Source organism: Schistocerca americana, chromosome 4, assembly GCF_021461395.2.
Source record: "Schistocerca americana isolate TAMUIC-IGC-003095 chromosome 4, iqSchAmer2.1, whole genome shotgun sequence".
Taxonomy (NCBI): domain Eukaryota; kingdom Metazoa; phylum Arthropoda; class Insecta; order Orthoptera; family Acrididae; genus Schistocerca; species Schistocerca americana.
Genome location: NC_060122.1, coordinates 404,438,211 through 404,456,498, shown reverse-complemented (window position 1 = coordinate 404,456,498; position 18,288 = coordinate 404,438,211).

Here is an 18,288-nt window from a genome sequence, read left to right as displayed (position 1 = left end):
CAGAATCCTCAGGAAGTGTAGTCTCGCAACATGGAGGTAACTTACAAAGACTTCTTTCGATCGATGTTAGAATACTGCTCGTCACTCTGAGACCATTACCAGATAGGACTGATACAGGAAATAGAGAAAAAAAAAGTAGCGTTCTTCCAAGCACGTTCGTTTAGCAAGCGCGAAACCTTCTGGAGACGTTCACTCAACGCCAGTGGCAGTCGTTACAGTTCAGAAGTTGTGTAACATTGAGTACGTGTGAATTCCTAAGGGACCAAACTGCTGAGGTCATCGGTCCCTAGACTTACGCACTACTTAAGCTAAACTAAATTAAATTACAATGAAATGAATACCCCTAGCTGCATACAGGCGTTGATATAAGTCAACGGGGACAGTTGAAAATGAAGGTCCCGACCGGGACTCGAACCCCAGATCTCCTGCTTACATGGCAGAGGCGCTATCCATTCGAGCCACCGAGGACACAGAGGATAGTGCGACTGCAAAGACTTATCTCTGGCACGCGTGGCGGCAGTTACTCGCCGGTAGTGCTCGCTCCTCGTGTTGACAGTGCGGCATAATTTTAAAATTATGATTTAATGGCATGCGCAATGAACAGTAATAACAAAATACAATGGACATTGCATAGCTAGAACGCACCAGTAGACTCAGAAGAACGCCGCTGCAACCGTGGCCGAAACGTTGGTTTTCTCCAGAAGTAGTTTTATACAATATGACGCGGTATCATACCCACAAAACTTTTATGTCGACAGATTACGTAGTATTCAAAACCAATATTCTGGGGGTCCAGGGCCTCAAATCGCCGTCCTCCCGTTCGCATTCTTGTATTTAGTCGTTTCTTTACATCGCTTAAGGCAAATGACAGCTAACCGTTTTCGAAAACCACGCGATGGACCTCCTTCCTCAGTCCCAGCTCACGTTCCATCTCTAATGATACCATCACAGATGTAACGTAAGACTCCTGTTGTCTTTTTGAAGTCTCTTCCGTAGTGACAGTTTCACAAGCAATGTGGCTACCATTCTGTTTTTTGTGAATGTAACAAGTACATAGTACATAGTACACTATGTCACTCCTGGCATCAGACGTACTTGTACATCTCACCATGGACACTTCTTCTTCTGACATACTTGCGTAGTGCACTCTCCATAGGGACCAGCGCTGTGGATCCGAATTTCCCATAGTCATATAAATCGTCCGTTCCGAGACCGATTTTACTTGTGGCGTATGAGCAACGTCAGTGCAATAACTAACAGCTGTGCACAACAGATGTGCATTCGGCTAGTCGGTTGTGAGCGTGGGCGAAAGTGTGTGCAAAGTTCATGCAGCACGCCTTGACTCTCGAACGCGTGGATGCCTCCCGCGACTTGATGAAACGCAAAACGTGAGCAATTCTTTTCCTTAATTAATCACGACGGGTGACGAGACTTGGTATTATCGATACGAACCTGCTACAAAACGACAAAGTAACAAATTCACGCGAAGGCTCGACGATTTGAAGAAGTAACCATCTCTCCAGCGAGTGCAACGGGGAGTTGAACAATATCTCAGAAGGATGTTTCACGCGGTTGTTTGAAAGTTCTGAGCGTTGTACTCAAGTGAGTGGGGAAGGGGTGGGGGTGCAGGCTACATACGTGGAGCCTACAGTAAGTAATTCAACACATTTTCGTCTGAAAGCAGATTGGTTTTATTCAGGATTCCAATACACCGTATTATTCTCCACAAACCCTATTTTTCAACATAATTTCCTTTGAATTCGACTGTCTCCCGCCACCTTACAGTATGCAACACATGGAAGTCGGAAGGTGTGGGATCCGGGCTGTAGGGTGGGTGAGGAAGAACGGCACGACAAAGTTTTGTGAGTTCCCCTCGAGAACGCAGACTTGTGCGAGACCATGCGTTGTTGTGGAGAAGAAGAAATATGCTTGCATTTTTGTGGCGACGAACATGCTGAAGTCGTTTCTTCAGTTCCCTGAGTAGTACAATATACTCCATAGATGATTGTTGCACCGAGGGAGAGAATATCAAACAGAAACCCCTTGAGAGTCCCCGAAGACCGTCGCCATGACTTTGCCAACTGAGGGTGCGGCTTTGAGCTTTTTTTTCCGACGGAGAGCTCTGACGCCGCTCCTTGGACTGCGGTTTCGATTCTGGTTCGAAATGATGAACCTATGTTTTATCGCCTGTGACGGTGTTTGACAAAAAATTGTCTCGATCGGCCCTGTAACGTGCAGGTAATGTAGCACAGATGGTCTTTCGTTGCTCTTTGTCTTCTGTTAGGCGGCGAGCAACTCAGTGGGCACACATCTTTGAATACCCCATCTGGTGGACGAATGCATCAGCACCATCGACAGAGACGTCCAGCTGAACAGTAAGGAACTTAATTGTGATCCGGCGATCACGTCGAATGAGAGTGTCCATGCGTTCTAACTCTGCAAGAGACACAACCTTGCGCGGTAGGCCAGCAAGCAGGAGATCAGACTGGTTTGCGCTACCTTGTTGCGACGACGACAGACTCCTCGCCCATCGACTCACCGTGCTTTTGTTCACAACCAAGTCCAAGTAGAAACCGCCGATGAATACCTGCGAACTGCCGAAAGAAACTCAATGACAGCTCTCTATTTGGAACGCACCTCTATTAGAGTGCCGTTTTGAAGGGTACGTATAGTGCCACCACCTATCGGAACTTTATGAAATTATAGGGGGAGAAGTGGGAATATTCCACGATGTCGCACTCACATTCCGCATTTTTTCTACCTAAATTAGCCAAGAAGAAATTGAAGTCTTATAACAACCATCCAAAATTTTCTCTTTTTTTACAATCCAGTCTCGAAGCCTTTTGGACTAATGGGGTACATCACACTTTCGCATCTTAATCGCTTTCAGGTACGTTGGATATGGTCCATGACCAGATTTGTAGCATTCCCCGTGCTGTATAGATATCCTCACTCAACAATTTCTCCTCATTCATCTGATGGCCTCCTTCCTCTCCCGGCGCGCCTCCTACGTTACCATCCATAATGCCGATTCCCAAACCTTCTACCCCTCTACTGGTGTGCCCTAGGGCTCCGTCCTCTACTCCTGTACACGGCAGATATGACCCCCTTCCCACTCCAGTACACCTTCTGCAGTATGCAGATGACACTGCATTCCTTGCCCTCGCTCCTACCCTCCAATAGTCCCAACGCCTTCTCCAGAATCACCTTGATCTTTTTCTGCATGGTGTAACCAGTGGCTCCTGAAAATCAATCCTTCTAAGACCCAGGCAATCGTCGTAGGTCGTACCACTCGCTCCTTCCGGCTCCTGGATTTCTCCCTTACCATTTGCACACGTCCTGTCCACTTCCCCCCACCCTCACCTACCTTGGCCTCATCATTGACCGTCACCTCACCTGGATTCCTGATCTCCTCTCCATCCAATCGAAAGCCCACAAACGCCTCCAACTCCTCTCTGGCCGGACATGGGGTTGCACACCTCTACCATCCGCCACAGCTACAAATACTTCTGTTCCATCCTCTGTTATGCCAGTCCCGCCTGGATATCTGCCCCACGCCCCCCAAATTCTATAAGTGCCTCCAGATCCACGAGCGCCATGCACTCCGCCTCCCTTCCATATACGCCTCCCATCCCCCACATGGATCCTCTACGACCTTGTTTCTTTCCCCCATCTGCTCCTATTCCTTGAACATATCTGCATACTCTACACCTTCCACTTCCTTGATCCCCTCCCCCCCCCCCCCTCCCCTGGTTGCTCCTCTCCTCTCCAATCTCTGCCCTCTACCACGCCTTTACTGTTGTCTCCCCTCTACCCTCCATTTCTACACCCTTCATCTCCTTTCCCAAGGTGGCTTCCATCAACTCCCCCTCCCAGATGATGCCCTCTCCCTCCATTTATCCCTCCTATGAACTCTGATCCTCACCCCCCTCCTTTCCTCTGTCCTTTCCCCAGGCTCCCTCTTGTCCCTCTTCCACACCTAACCTCTCTCTGCCTCCCCCCCCCCCCCCCCGAGTCCTTTTGTATACCCCTACTCTGCCTTTCCCCACTCCCTGTCGTATCTGCCCAGCCCCCCCCGTCTTATGGGTCCTCGTCCTCCATCGGCTCCTTTCCCTCCTCCCTCCACTTCGTTTTTTCCTCTCCTTCCCCCCCTTTCCTTTCCCATCATCTGTCCAGGTTCCCTCTATCCGTCCTCGGCTGTGGTATGTCATATTTGGCCAATTTTGTAGTGTTGAAGTGAGTGTTCAGTGTTGTTCGTCTTTCCAAAGTGTTGTGAACAGAAACCATGCTGTCGCTGGGTGTGAATTTTATATCTCCCGCGAACAGAAACCAGACTGTCATCGTGTGTTTTTAATTCAAGTGTATTTTATTAGCATCATCAACCCTTTGTTTTCTGTTTTAAGTTCCCCGACTTTCCGCCATTTTACCATTTAAGTCACCGATTTTATCGCCTGCTTTTTTGTTTATTACCTTCATCTTTTTAAAACAAATTCTGTAGGTTGAAGAGTGGTGAACTAAGCTGCTGCCAGGCCGCCCCCTTCACAGACAGAATAGAAACTGAATGAAGAAAAAAAAATTCTCCTCGTGTTACGAAATGCTCAAATGCTCAAATGGTACATTAAAAAAGTGCTTCATATTGTACTAGCTGTGTTCCAATTTTCAGTGATGGAAAGTGCGGGATGATCCGTGCTGGATGGAAGCCAGCTGAAGACTCGAGCGCTCCCCACTCCAGATAAGCAAGGCCGGCCAGTGCGTAAGCGCCTCTTGCTGGGCAAACGCCGCCGCCGCCGCCACCGATTAATCGGTATAAGCTGATGGCGACGAAGCAAGGAAATGACTGTGAATTGCGCCACACATTCCTAGTGGGCAGCGAGGGCGCCGACGCGGACGGCGACATTCCAGAAAGCGGCGGGGTTTTGCGTCGCTGCTCACTATTCCGCGGGCATAGCGGCCCCCCCCAAGGCTGCTGGCTCCAGGGACGGAATGTTAACGGCGCTCATATCGAGTAATTGCCAGTGGCACAAAGCGACGCGGGAATGCGGCCGGCGCGTGGCGTGCGCGCCTGCCCGCGGCTGCCACACGCGGCGGGGCGGCGAGCGCTCAAAATCCGGCGGCCGGCGAGTGCCGCTCGTTCCGAGAAATCCGCGGCGTGCCGGCCGGCTTTCCCAGAAAGAGCGACGGCGGCAGTGGCTGAAGCACCGGTCATCATCGCTGATCTCTCCTCGTTCTATTCTCAAAGAATATTCCGATGCGGTGCTCAAGGCGAGACTGCTACTTGGAAGATATCTACCTTGCGAAAAGGTGTTTACAGGTCGCTATCAGTCACAAATTTTTTAAATCATTTAATGAAGTAACATGCTTCGCTATAAAGAGCTCATCCTCAGGCTACAGTGAGGTAAAGATGGCATTCTGCGTTTTGGCCCCACTGGGGCCAATCGTTCCCGACCGACCGCCATGTCATCCTCTGCCAATGGCGTCAGTTCGATGCAGTGTAGACGGGCATGTAATCAGCACACCGGTTTCCCAGTCTTTGTCGGATTTCTTGACCTTGGGACCCTACTCCTACTCCTCAATTGGCCTCATGCAGCTGAGCACAAGGCATACCAGTTCCTCCTCCACCTAGGAAAAATCCCTGACACTACCTGCACTCCAAACCTCCGTGTGGTAGTCAGCCACGTTGACCACTCGATTACGGAAGCTTAACGAAAGTGCAGGTACAGGGTGTCCCAAAAGTGTTACGACAGACTTCTATGGGAGGTTCAAAAATGTTCAAATGTGTGGGAAATCTTATGGGACTTAACTGCTAAGGTCATCGGTCCCTAAGCTAACACACTACTTCACTTAAATTATTCTAAGGACAAACACACACACCCATGCCAGAGGGAGAACTCGAACCTCCGCCGGGACCAGCCGCACAGTCCATGACTGCAGCGCCCTAAGACCGCTCGGCTAATCCCGCGCGGCTCTATGGGAGGTGCGACTCACCATAAGAACTGAGAATAGCATGGCAACCCATGACCGTAAGCGTCGCCGTACGCCGCTAGGTGGTGCCGTACATGAGAATACTGGAGGGTAGCGTGACGGTCTCCTCATTCGAGCGCTGGCCAGCGTACGAGAAGCGTGGAACGGAATACGAACGGTGAGCTTGCAGATGTGCACGTCACGTATAGAATAGCTGAGTGCAATGGACGATCAGCTGGACGCGTTTATCGAGAACGCTACCCAGATAGACATCAACAGCACTCCAGTTTGTTGCACGTTTGTATCAAAATTAAGTAATGGTAGGGTTGGTGAAGGCGGGCCACGATCGGCGTATTCGGTCGTTAAGGAAGAAAGTTAGACGCCGTGGAGACTAACCCAAGCACCAGTATGCGTGCCGTTGCCTCCGACGTAAGAACGTTTCATGTGTCCTGCGTGTTTTGAACACCTAGTCCTTATACGACATTCATCTCCGAAGGGTGCAGTTAAGGACCGCCCTACACGTGTATTTTGCACAGTGGGTTCTGCAACAAACTGACCAAGATGTGCATTTTCCAGCTGACGTGTTGTTCGCTGACGAGGCCACACTTCCTAGGAATGGGGTACTCAGTCAACACAACGAGCATTTGTGAGCACCACAAAACCTCCATAGTGTGCGGCACTACGAAGCGCGACATTGATTTACTGTTTGTGTGGGTGAGTTTGGTTGCTAACTGCCTGCTCGGGAGGTACCTTTTACCACTTCGATTATCATACTACTGCTTGAGAGGGCTTGCTTAGTTGATTTTCCTCGACAGTGAGCTCCACGCCGTCACTGTTTATGCCGATGCACACATGAACCCCTGCCGTCCGTCAAACACATTACCTTTATGCGGTATCTGGCCGATTTGTTGTGTATGTGCATTCTGAACCGGCATCTCGTCTGTGCAATGCTCCAATTTCTTAATTCCGCGGGCAACCGTCAAAATAAAATTCTCAAAAAGACATGAAATGGCTGCAAGTGGATCTAATTTCTCTCTCTGCTTCGTCGTTTTTGAATCGTCAAGGCGCAAGGCCCTGATCGACACTTTACACCTTTTTCCCGACAAATTACTCCGGCAAATTTCACGACTAATTGAACCGGTAGAAAAATATATGAAAAGTCCTCCTTGTACGATTTGAAAAATCCTGACAATATAAGGAGACCAAAAACTACAGATGCTCCTAAATGTTGAGTTGTTCCTGTACGAAACACTGCCCAGATGTTCTAATTTTTGCTTCACACATTGTATTTTGGAATTAGTCCACCTCACAATATCATTTATTATATTCTCGGAGAAGTAGATACGCCAAATATCTTCGGGACCGGGATTTTGTAATCTTCGAGAGTCTTCTTTCAGGCATGAAAGCTGTATGTTTATAACATTAGTCTCTGAATGGCTGTTTCTCGAGGAAAATGGTTTCGAATTTGAATTCCAAGAAAAACACCATCGCTTTCCAGAACAGATTACAGCTTGTTCTATATCTCCACCGGATCGTTTTTCACACCTCTGATCCCAATTTGGCCGGTAATCATCATCTGATGAAGCTGCAGAAGTTACGTCTTCTAAATCTGCTTCCGATACCTCAGATGAAGAACTGATACAGAATGTTGCATGTCGTCTGTACCTGGCAAATATGAGTCTTCGAAATCCACTTCTATACAGGTTTCTGATTCGTCATATATGGGGGATCATGGCAGATAATGTTTTTCGTTCGAGAAGAAACTGACCCACGGCATCCTACACATTATTCATCTGAAATGCCACCAGACCACTTCATTACAACTTTTTATGGTAATTATTGCACCTAAGGATGGGATATTTATGACTTTATATGTCACTGGGATCGCGACCGTACATGAGCGACTTAGTCTCTCTTGGTATTTGAGGGTAATACCGGAAATTGCAGCACTCCAGTGTCCACAGGTTGAATCTGTACCCGCCTGTGAGGCAGGTGGTCCATGTTAAGGGTTAAATCTCATAAGGCGCCAATGTCAGTATTCAACACGGAGTACAGAATCATCGTTGCAACAGTGCTGCGGTAATTAGTTGGCGAAATAATTGAAATGTAGGAAAACTAAAATTGAGTATTGAAACTGGCGCTTTAATAGCCAACTTTCAACGTATACATCGAAAGGCAAGCACAATGCAGAACCCGCCGAGTGCTACCAACAGAGGAACATGACGCTGCTGACTTTTATTAGGGAAAATCGAACAAGATTTCATTCTAAACGATAAATAAGTAACTAATAGGCTGTAAAACGTGTGTGATAATGAAGCTCAAATGCTCAGCTGTCAAGCAGAACGCTTTTGCAAATTAACTTCAAAATTATTGACATCTTTCATTTCACGAGAGCAATGCTGTTAAATTAAAAACGTGATTGTGGAACGGCAACGGCGTAATTCGTAAAGTATAGTGACTAATTAGAAAATGCTATTTATTTAAAGTTTAAAATTAGCAATCAGCTGATCAGCACTAGTAAACATATTAAAGAGCGTATTTAGTTACGCTTCTTCTATGTGTGCGTAAACACGATCGATAACGCTATATGTATTCTGAATCACTTTTGACGTGGTGAGTAAATAAATATTTCCTCAAATTACAACAATCAGTTACCGAACGAGTTGGCATAGTAGTAAGACAATGGACTCGTATTCGGGGGACGCTCCGTTAGATCATCGCCCAGCCTTACAGATTCAGTTTTTTCGTGGTTTTCCCAGATCACTTTAGTCAAAAATAGGTTGACTCCTTTCAAAGGACAAAGCCCATTTCCTCCCGCCCAATCCACTACCAAAATCCGAGCTTGTATTCCCTTTCTAACGACCTTGTCATAGACGAGACAGTAAACCTTAAACCTCTGTCTTTCTACCCCAAATACAACTGTTTGAAAGTTTTTAAAAACGTGAGATCCATACTACTGCACTGAATGGCTTAACCTTTCTTCCTGAGCTGTCTGGCACACTAACATTCTAAAAAATTTTTCTGTATTCTTTTTTTCCCTTTATATGCCGACTTTTATGTTTTACATCTGTGTAGCGTTTCCATTATCGAAGGGGGGACGCGCCGTGAAACGTCGTTCATCCACTTGCATCTCCGAAGGTAGTGTGAAAAGTTCGGCAAAAAGGCAGACACTTACACCAGACAAGAAATAACTTTCTCCCGATGTGTGCTATCACGTCTTAAGCTTGGTAATGATGCAGCGGAGAAAGCACTGGGAAGAAAAATTTGCTGTCACGGTAGATAACATTTGCCCTACACCGCAAGTGATTTGTACAGGACAAGTAGATATGTAAATGTACATTATGCAGGAAGCTCGATACAGCACAGCTTAGTTAGCACAGAAAGAAAGAAACACCGCTTGACGTAAACATAAACATGTGCAAGTGAGTTCTTGTATTTTTATTGAAAGTGTGTCAGCGAACATGCTGTTGGCTCTTTTCAACACAAACGCTACAGCATGTTGTGAAGGACTGTAATAAAGCCTTGAGTAGTGTTTCTGTTGTTGCGGAACAGAGAATGAAATGAAAGAGGAGAGTGAACCTCGGAGTCTACTGCTTCTCTTAACTACCCCTAATGAGTTGTCTCCGTTCAACGTCCACAGGTGTCAGGTAAATTTGTAACTTCAGGACAGTATCCTCTCGCACCGTGGCGCAATGCGATGAGTTACGGGTGTAACCTAGGATATTTTGTTGCACGGTCTCGTGGTTGGGACTTCGACACTAGCTTTCCCTTACTGGTGGATCGCCAATAATTAAAATTACCAATTCCTCCTGCTCGCCACCATTGAACAAACATACTCCTGTTGTTGTGATCTTTAATCCGTAGACTGGTCTGATGCAAATCTCCACTCTAGTCTGCCCTGTGCAAGACTCCACAACCTAAACCCATTGCAACCTGTTCACTGTATCCATCCTCTAGTCCCCCTCTACAATTTTTATCTCCCAAACAACCATTCTTCACCAGACTGACAACTACTTCAAGCCTAGGGATGTATTCCCTGAATCGATCAAGCTGTGTCATAAATTTATTTTTCCCAGAGCTGGCCTCAGTATTTACTCACTAGTTAATCTTCAACGTTCTTCATTAACACCACATTTTCAAATATTTTCTTCTTTTCTTGTCTGAACAACTTATTGTTCACGTTTGACTTTCGAATAAAGCCACACACCAGACAAATGTCTTCAGAAAAGGCTTCCTAACCCTTAAATTTTTATTAGATGTAAATAAATTACTCTTTTTCAGAAATGCTTTCCTTGTAATAGTAAGTCTGCTTTGTATATCCTGTCTACTTTGGTCACCATTAGTTATTTTGCTGCCCAAACAGCAAAAGTCATCTACTACATTTAGAGTCTCATTTCCTAATCTAATCCCTTCAGCAAGAAAATATTTAATTCGAGGGCAATTCCTTACTTTTGCTGATGTTCATCAAATAACCTATTTTCAAGAGGCTATACATTTCGTTCATCAGCTCTTCAAAATACTTTTCTATCTGTGACAGAATTTCCAATATTTAATAACATTTGGGGTAGGGTACAACCCTGTCTCAATCGTTATTCAACCACTACTTCCCTTACAACTGCAGTATTGTTTGCCGGCCGAAGTGGCCGCGCGGTTCTGGCGCTGCAGTCTGGAACCGCGAGACCGCTACGGTCGCAGGTTCGAATCCTCCCTCGGGCATGGATGTGTGTGATGTCCTTAGGTTAGTTAGGTTTAACTAGTTCTAAGTTCTAGGGGACTAATGACCTCAGCAGTTGAGTCCCATAGTGCTCAGAGCCATTTGAACCATTTTGCAGTATTGTTTCTGTACAACTTGTGAAAAAAAAAAAAAAAAAACGTTCACACCCGGTGTTTCACTCCTGCTACCTTCAGAATTTCAAAGAGTGTATTCTAGTCAACATTGTCAAAAGTTTTCTTTAAATTTGCAAATGCTATACACTTAGATATGAGTTTCTTTATCTATCTCCGTAGGTTAAATATTGAAAAAGATAATCAAAAACTGTGGTCAAATGTGATCATCATGTAATACTTCTCACGTGAGCAGAGCAAACAGACGACTTAGTGCGTGAAATCTGTACATCCACTGAGACGAAAGGTATATGGCAGCGGACACTAAAAAAAATGTTAGGCCCTCCGGAGAAGATGTCACTGTTATGCTGTCGCTGACTTTTACAATATTTTAGCAGTCATAGAGGATGACGAAGAGATTATGTGATGGTGACTTATTCAAGAAACAAACCTAATATCCGACTGAATTACAGTAAGGAAAATTCCGATCAACGCGTGGGCTCGCATATCAGTTCCGTTCTTCACCTAGTACTCTTAAATCGTGACGATCCTGCTTAGATACGTCATGAAGTGGCGTTGACCTACGTTCGTATTGTCTTCTCCTCTGATTCATAGCTTTCTACTCCAGCGAGAGAACCCATCAGATTGTGAAGCTTGTGGAGTAAGTATTTCAAGCCATCTCATTTTTATTGAATGTGTATTACACTGAAGTGCCGAAGGAACTGGCACAGGCGTGCGTATTCAGAGATATGTAAACAGACAGAATACGACGCTGCCCGTCAGCAACACCTTTATAAGACAACTGTGTGGCGCAGTTGTTAGATCGCTTACTGCTGCTACAAAGGCAAGTTATCAAGCTTAAGTGAGTTTGAAAGTGGTGTTATAGTTGGCGCACGAGCGATGGGATACAGCATCTACGAGGTAGCGATGAAGTGGAGATTTTCCCGTACGACGATTTCACGAGTGTACCGTGAATGTCTGGAATCCGGTAAAACATCAAATCTCCAATATCGCTGCGGCCGGAAAAAGAGTCTATAAGAACGGGACCAACGACGACTGAAGAGAATCGTTCAACGTGACGGAAGCGCAAACTAAGGCAAATTTCTGCAGATTTCAATGCTGGGCCATCAATAAGTGTCAGCGTGCGAACCATTCAACGAAACGTCATCGATATGGCGTTTCGGAGCCGAAGGCCCACTCGTGCACCCTTGATGGCTGCACGACACAAAGCTTTACACCTCGCCCGTCAACACCAACATAGGACTGTTGATGACTGGAAACTTGTTGCCTGGTCGGACGAGTCTCGTTTCAAATTGTGTCGAGTGGATGTACGTGTACGGGTATGGAGAGAACCTCATGAATCCATGGAGCCTGCATGTCAGCAGGGGACTGTTCAAGCTGGTGGAGACTCTGTAATGGTGTGGGGCGTGTGCAGTTGGAGTGATATGGGACCTCTGGTACGTGTAGATACGACTGTGAAAAGTGATACGTATGTAAGTATCCTATCTGATCACCAGCATCCATTCATGTCCATTGTACATTCCGACGGACTTGGACAATTCCAGTAGGACAATGCGACACCTCACGCGTCCAGAACCGCTACAGAGTGGCTCCAGGAACACTACCGCTCACCACCAAACTCCCCACACATGAACACTACTGAGCTATCTGGGACGCATTGCAACGTGCTGTTCAGAAGAGGCCTACAACCTCTCGTAATCTTACGGATTTATGGACAACCCTGCAGGATTCATGGTGTCAGTTCCCTCCAACACTAATTCAGACATTAATCGAGTCCATGCCACATCGTGTTGCGTCAAGTCTGTCTGCGTGTTCGCGGAGGCCTTACACGGTATTAGACAGGTGTATCAGTTTCTTCGGCTCTTCAGTGTATATTCTAACGAGACGGTATCAGTAAATCTGTGTGGGGACTAGTCCTCTACTTTATCTGTCAAAGAGACGAGTGTGGTTCGTCTTTCAAAATTTTATGAGTTATCCAGCTCTTAGGTTATACTCGTAGCTTGAGGGTCTTAGACTGTTTAAGAGTGGCTAGTTCACTAATTTTCAGTTTAGTGATCAACCAACTATAAAATCTTCTTCTTGGACATTGATTTTACTTTTAAGCCTTTGTTTACATTTTTATTTTTAACCTAATGCATTTTTAAACTAATAGTTAACTATAATCTTCTCCTCAGCCTTGGGAGCTAAAGAACTCGATGACGTGTGCCATCAGTCATTCATTCTCTGACGTAACTTTGTGGGGGTCAACAACTCTGGCTACCTAATCAGTAACGGCAAGCTGGGCACCCTCGGATCGGCGTAGTTAAACTTGTAAACCACATTCAGGATGCGTCACCGTTTTACTTAAGTCAGAATCTTACTCGTATCTCGATATGGTAGGTATCGGGTATGAACGAATGCGTTAAATAATCGATATTTTTTATGCTACCTGATACCTTAGGGCAGCTACGAACTGTCGAATAACAAGTCGAACGTGAGACGTAACGAGGACAGTAGCACAATTAATTCTGACTCTGAGGGAGGCTATTTGTAAACGCGGCTAGGTTACCAGCATCATTTGCAACCAATAGCCGCATCGGTAATGACCGGAATTATTCAAAGTACTTGTATTTTATTCTCTTTACTCTACCTGTTTAGTGAAGGATATCTGTGAACACGCTCCTCTCCGTTACATGCCGCAATCTGGACCACCCCAATTGTTATGCGTAAATTGTTCATGTTAATAAAGAAGGAAATTTTATCTTTGAGGAATAGCGATAGCTCTATCGAAATTATTCTCTGTAGTTATTTGTCTTTCCGTGAGAGCAAGCGCTCTGGATTGCAGGACCTGTAAAAGCGTTCTAGTGATACACTGTTCCCGCAAGTTCTCTTGAATCAGAGATGGGGGCTTATTGGCCAATGTCGCACTGGTTTGGGGAAGCTATGGTGACCCAGGCGATAACATAAGATTCGATGCTGAAGTTGTTAACCGCAGTGTCCGCCTGTAGTCTAGGTAGCACATGCTGGCGGTAGTGGTGTGTGTGAAGAAAATTGTATAATAATATTGTGAAAGGAACCTTAAAGCCTTCCAATTCATAGTTTTCGTACAAACGTATCATTAAATATACGAGGTGTGGCTAGAAAAAACCGGACTAGTACTGGTGAAACAATAAAACGAATGCAATAAGGCTGAAAGTCGCGTGGCCTGTCACGTGACTCTCGCTCCGCCTACTGCTCGAGTTTCATGCGCCTCCTGCACTCAGTCTGCCCGTGGCGTCTGTTTTAAGTAGTTGACGTTTTGTCTGTGCGTCGGAAAATGTTGAGTGTACAGAAAGAACAGCGTGTTAACATCAAATTTTGTTTTAAACTAGGAAAATCTGCAAGTGAAACGTTTGTAATGTTACAACAAGTATACGGCGATGATTGTTTATCGCGAACACAAGTGTTTGAGTGGTTTAAACGATTTAAAGATGGCCGCGAAGACACCAGTGATGACACTCGGACTGGCAGACCATTGTCAGCAAAAACTGATGCAAACATTGAAAAAATCGGTAAATTTGTTCGACAAGATCGCCGTTTAACAATAAGAGCAGTGTCTGAGTTAACAGGAGTTGACAAGGAAAGTGTTAGGCAGATTCTTCATGAAAGTTTCAACATGAACAAAGTGTGTTCAAAAATGGTTCCAAAGTGTCTCACAATTGAACAGAAGAAACGCCGAAGAATGATTTGTTCTGACATCCTGGAAAACATCGAAAGTGATCCCACCTTCTTACAAAATGTTATTACTTGCGATGAATCGTGGTTTTTTACTTACGATCCCGAAACTAAACGCCAATCGATGCATTGGAAAACTCCTGGTTCTCCACGACAAAAAAAAGCACGAATGTCAAAATCGAAATTCAAGGCAATGATGATTGTTTTTTTTTGACATCAAAGGGATTGTGCACATTGATTGGGTACCAGAGGGACAAACAGTGAATCAGCATTACTACATTAGCGTCCTGGCTACCCTACGTGAGCGAGTACGGAGAAAACGGAACGATTTGTGGAGAAAAAAGTCATGGATCCTTCACCAAGACAATGCCCCAGCTCACAGTGCGTTGTCAGTGAAGACGTTTTTGGCAAAACACAACATTCCCATCTTAGATCATCCACCCTACTCACCTGATTTGGCCCCCTGTGACTTTTCTCTTTTCCCTAAAGTCAAGTCAGCTTTCAAAGGAACTAGATTTGAGACTGTTGAAGCAGTAAAAGAAAAAGCGACGGAAGTAATGTATGGACTTACCGAAAATGATCTGCAGCATTGCTATGAACAGTGGAAAATTCGTATGGAGCGGTGTAGAGACCGAGGAGGAGAGTACATTGAAGGAAATAACATGAAATTGTAAATAAATGTTTTTTCCAACATCAGTCCGGTTTTTTTCTAGCCGCACCTCGTATTTAGCCTCAGACTGACCACCCCACAGATATTGTAACCATTCCACTGACAGATCAGGAAACTTTATACGTCTGTTGTTGTTTGCGACTACTGGTACTTTGCTTCAACATATTAACACTTGACAGTGCTGTAGCCTTCACGCTATGTCTGGAGGTTACATCAACTAGGTGAAAGGGTTTATTAAAGATTGCCTCGAATGAAAAACAGCCCACAGTTGCACTAATTATGTTTATTCTAAACCTGGACCATAGTTTCAGCTATAATAATATAGCCTTCTTCAGAAGTTCTAAAAAGTGATCAAACTAACATCTAGACCAGTAATACAATCTATACATAAACTTCTAAAATTACGTATGTGATAACATATTACTTACATAAGCTTTTAAAAATTAAAAATGTCTTAGCCCAGCTTCTGCGTCAAGATCAATAAAATAAAATAATTTCAACAGACCTAAGTCTGTTTCGATCGTAAGTAAAACTACATATGGCACCGTATGTCTTCCAGCACTACATGTTATACTAGGCGCAATTCAAAAGAAACCAGTTTTTTCAACAGCGTTATGGACGTTAAAGATAACATTAGATTCTACGCACGATATGTTGATGATTTGTTGTTTGTGGTAGGTGGGTCCCATAAGGAGCTGGAGCAGTAACATACTCATTTCAGTTCGATGCACGAAAAAATGAAATTCACAATGAAACTAGAGTATAATAATAGAGAGATTAATTACTTGGATTTGACTTTATCGGTTGTCAACGATGGGATACAGTTTAATATTTATCGAAAGCCTACGTTTACGGATTGCATCATTCCCAATGGGTCGTCGCATCCGTGGGTGCAGAAAATGGCTTTTTTCAATTCGAGTCTACACAGGGCAGTAAATTTACCTCTTACCCAGGGTAACTTTCAAAGAGAAGTGTGAACCCTAAAAGAGATTGCCGGTAATAATGGTTATAGCCGCAACATAGTTGATGATATAGTTGAGCGCAAGACGAGAATGGCAGTTTCCACGTTGACGCGGCACGTGAGTAACAGCGATGAACGTAAGAGATTTATAGCTATTCCGTTTCTAGGTAACATATCGTATAAAATGCAACGTGTGCGCCAAAAACACGACAATAGCTTTAAACGAAATTTTTTATGTTTTAGGAATGTTGTTTTAGCGATAACAATTATAATAAGCTATTTCTATCGGGAGTCTATAAATTAAAATGTAATGATTGCCCGGCGTATTACATAGGGCAGACAGGCAGATCTATAGCCATAAGGTGTAAAGAACGTATGCTGTCTAAGAACGGGTCAACGTTTGCCGAACACATCACTGAAGAAGTACATACGTCCCAACCTGTTAATGATACCGAGCTATTGTGTAAAGAAGCCAAGGGTATGAAATTAGGTTTGTGACAATAGGAATTTACTGAATGATGAGTGTTATTTGAAAAGTTCCAGCTTCCTTTAAGGTTTTCAGTCCGTATTGGGCATAGCAGATAGGCACTAGTGGTGACTCGATTGTACCATATTATGATTATTTGAGAGAAACTACTAACAGTACTTTGTGTTGAGACAGCTATGTTAATGTGCCTTTCTTTGTCTTGCGCCGTGTTACCGCACTTACGTACTAGAATGCTATTCGCAGGGCTGTCATCAAGCGTTAGTAGTGTGCCCATGTACAACGACTAAGGTCTGCTGGTAGAATTAGCCCTATAAGTTGTTAGAGCGTATAATGTAAGCTGGAGTTATATTTGCATATAATAGCCCCGTTTCTGTATGATGCTTTAAACAATGATGCAAACTTTGCTATATGAATTTGATAATGTTTGACCACTTTAATGATCGTATCCAACAGCATCTTAACTGTTGGACAGTCGTATTAACAAGTATATGGTCCGTCAGTTGCACTTGTAGGCTTGTTGTTAATATTTTATCGTAGATATCAACTAGTTTTCTGATAAAAAATGCGATGTAGCTCTATATGGGGAGCGCCACATATGGCGCGCAGAAGTAGCACAGTTGACGATCGTGCGCCAAGTATAACGGATGTACTGGCGGAGGACATTCAGTTATTAACTTTAAGAATTTGAATGTATTAGCTTCGTGCCTAAATCCTTAAATGCATATCTATAACATGTATGTATTTCTCAATATCTGCTGTTGTCGCCATGCGATAAATAAAATAAATTGTGCCTATTAAATGACGTAATAGGTGTTTCTTCTCATCACATAAATAGAAATAAGTCTTTTTCCAAAATATTGCCTTAAAGAAAGATTGAGTCGAGGTTACCAGCGAATGTATTCCCGGAGGAGCTTCGTGGGATAAATCACGAATTACCCAGCACGACATAGACCAAAGCTTAAATCCGACGTTTTCACACACATTATTCGCTACCATTCTCACTTGTGGCGAGTCTGTAAGTGCCGAGCTTTGCCTTAGGTTGCTAAATCGAAGAGTACTGTCGAACGTTATGCGAAAGCCATTTATTAGGTTCCGCATGGGAAGCAGGAAAGATTCCACCAACCGGGTTTCACCAACAGTACCAAGAAAGTGACTATATCTATGCACGGCAACATCCTGACTGACTACTCATCATCGCCCAGCCCAAACCGCTAAGAACAGAACTTGAAGTTTGGCGAGGGTCTTGATCTTATAATGTATAGGCGTAGTTTAAGATGGGATTTCTCGAAATTCCACCCCTATGTGGGTGAAATGGAGATGAAATATTTTTTTTTTTTTTAGGTATGCTGCTATTAAGACAATTTTGAAGCTAGAAATACGAAAATTCGTGTTTGGTTTCTCGCTCAGTAATGAAGACATACGTGTTTCAGTATTGTTGGAAATTAAACCCCTAAGGGGGTGAAATAGAGGGTGAAAATTTATTTTGAAAATAAATTATTAAAGAAATACTAAAATGTTTTTGAAGTTACATCTATGAAAATTGGTATTTAACTTCTCGGTAACAAATTAAAAAAAATATATATTTCACTGTTTTTGGAAATTCAACCCCTAAGAGGGTGAAAGAGGGGCTGAAATGTTTTGCAGAATATTTCATTAAGAAAGCATTTTTAA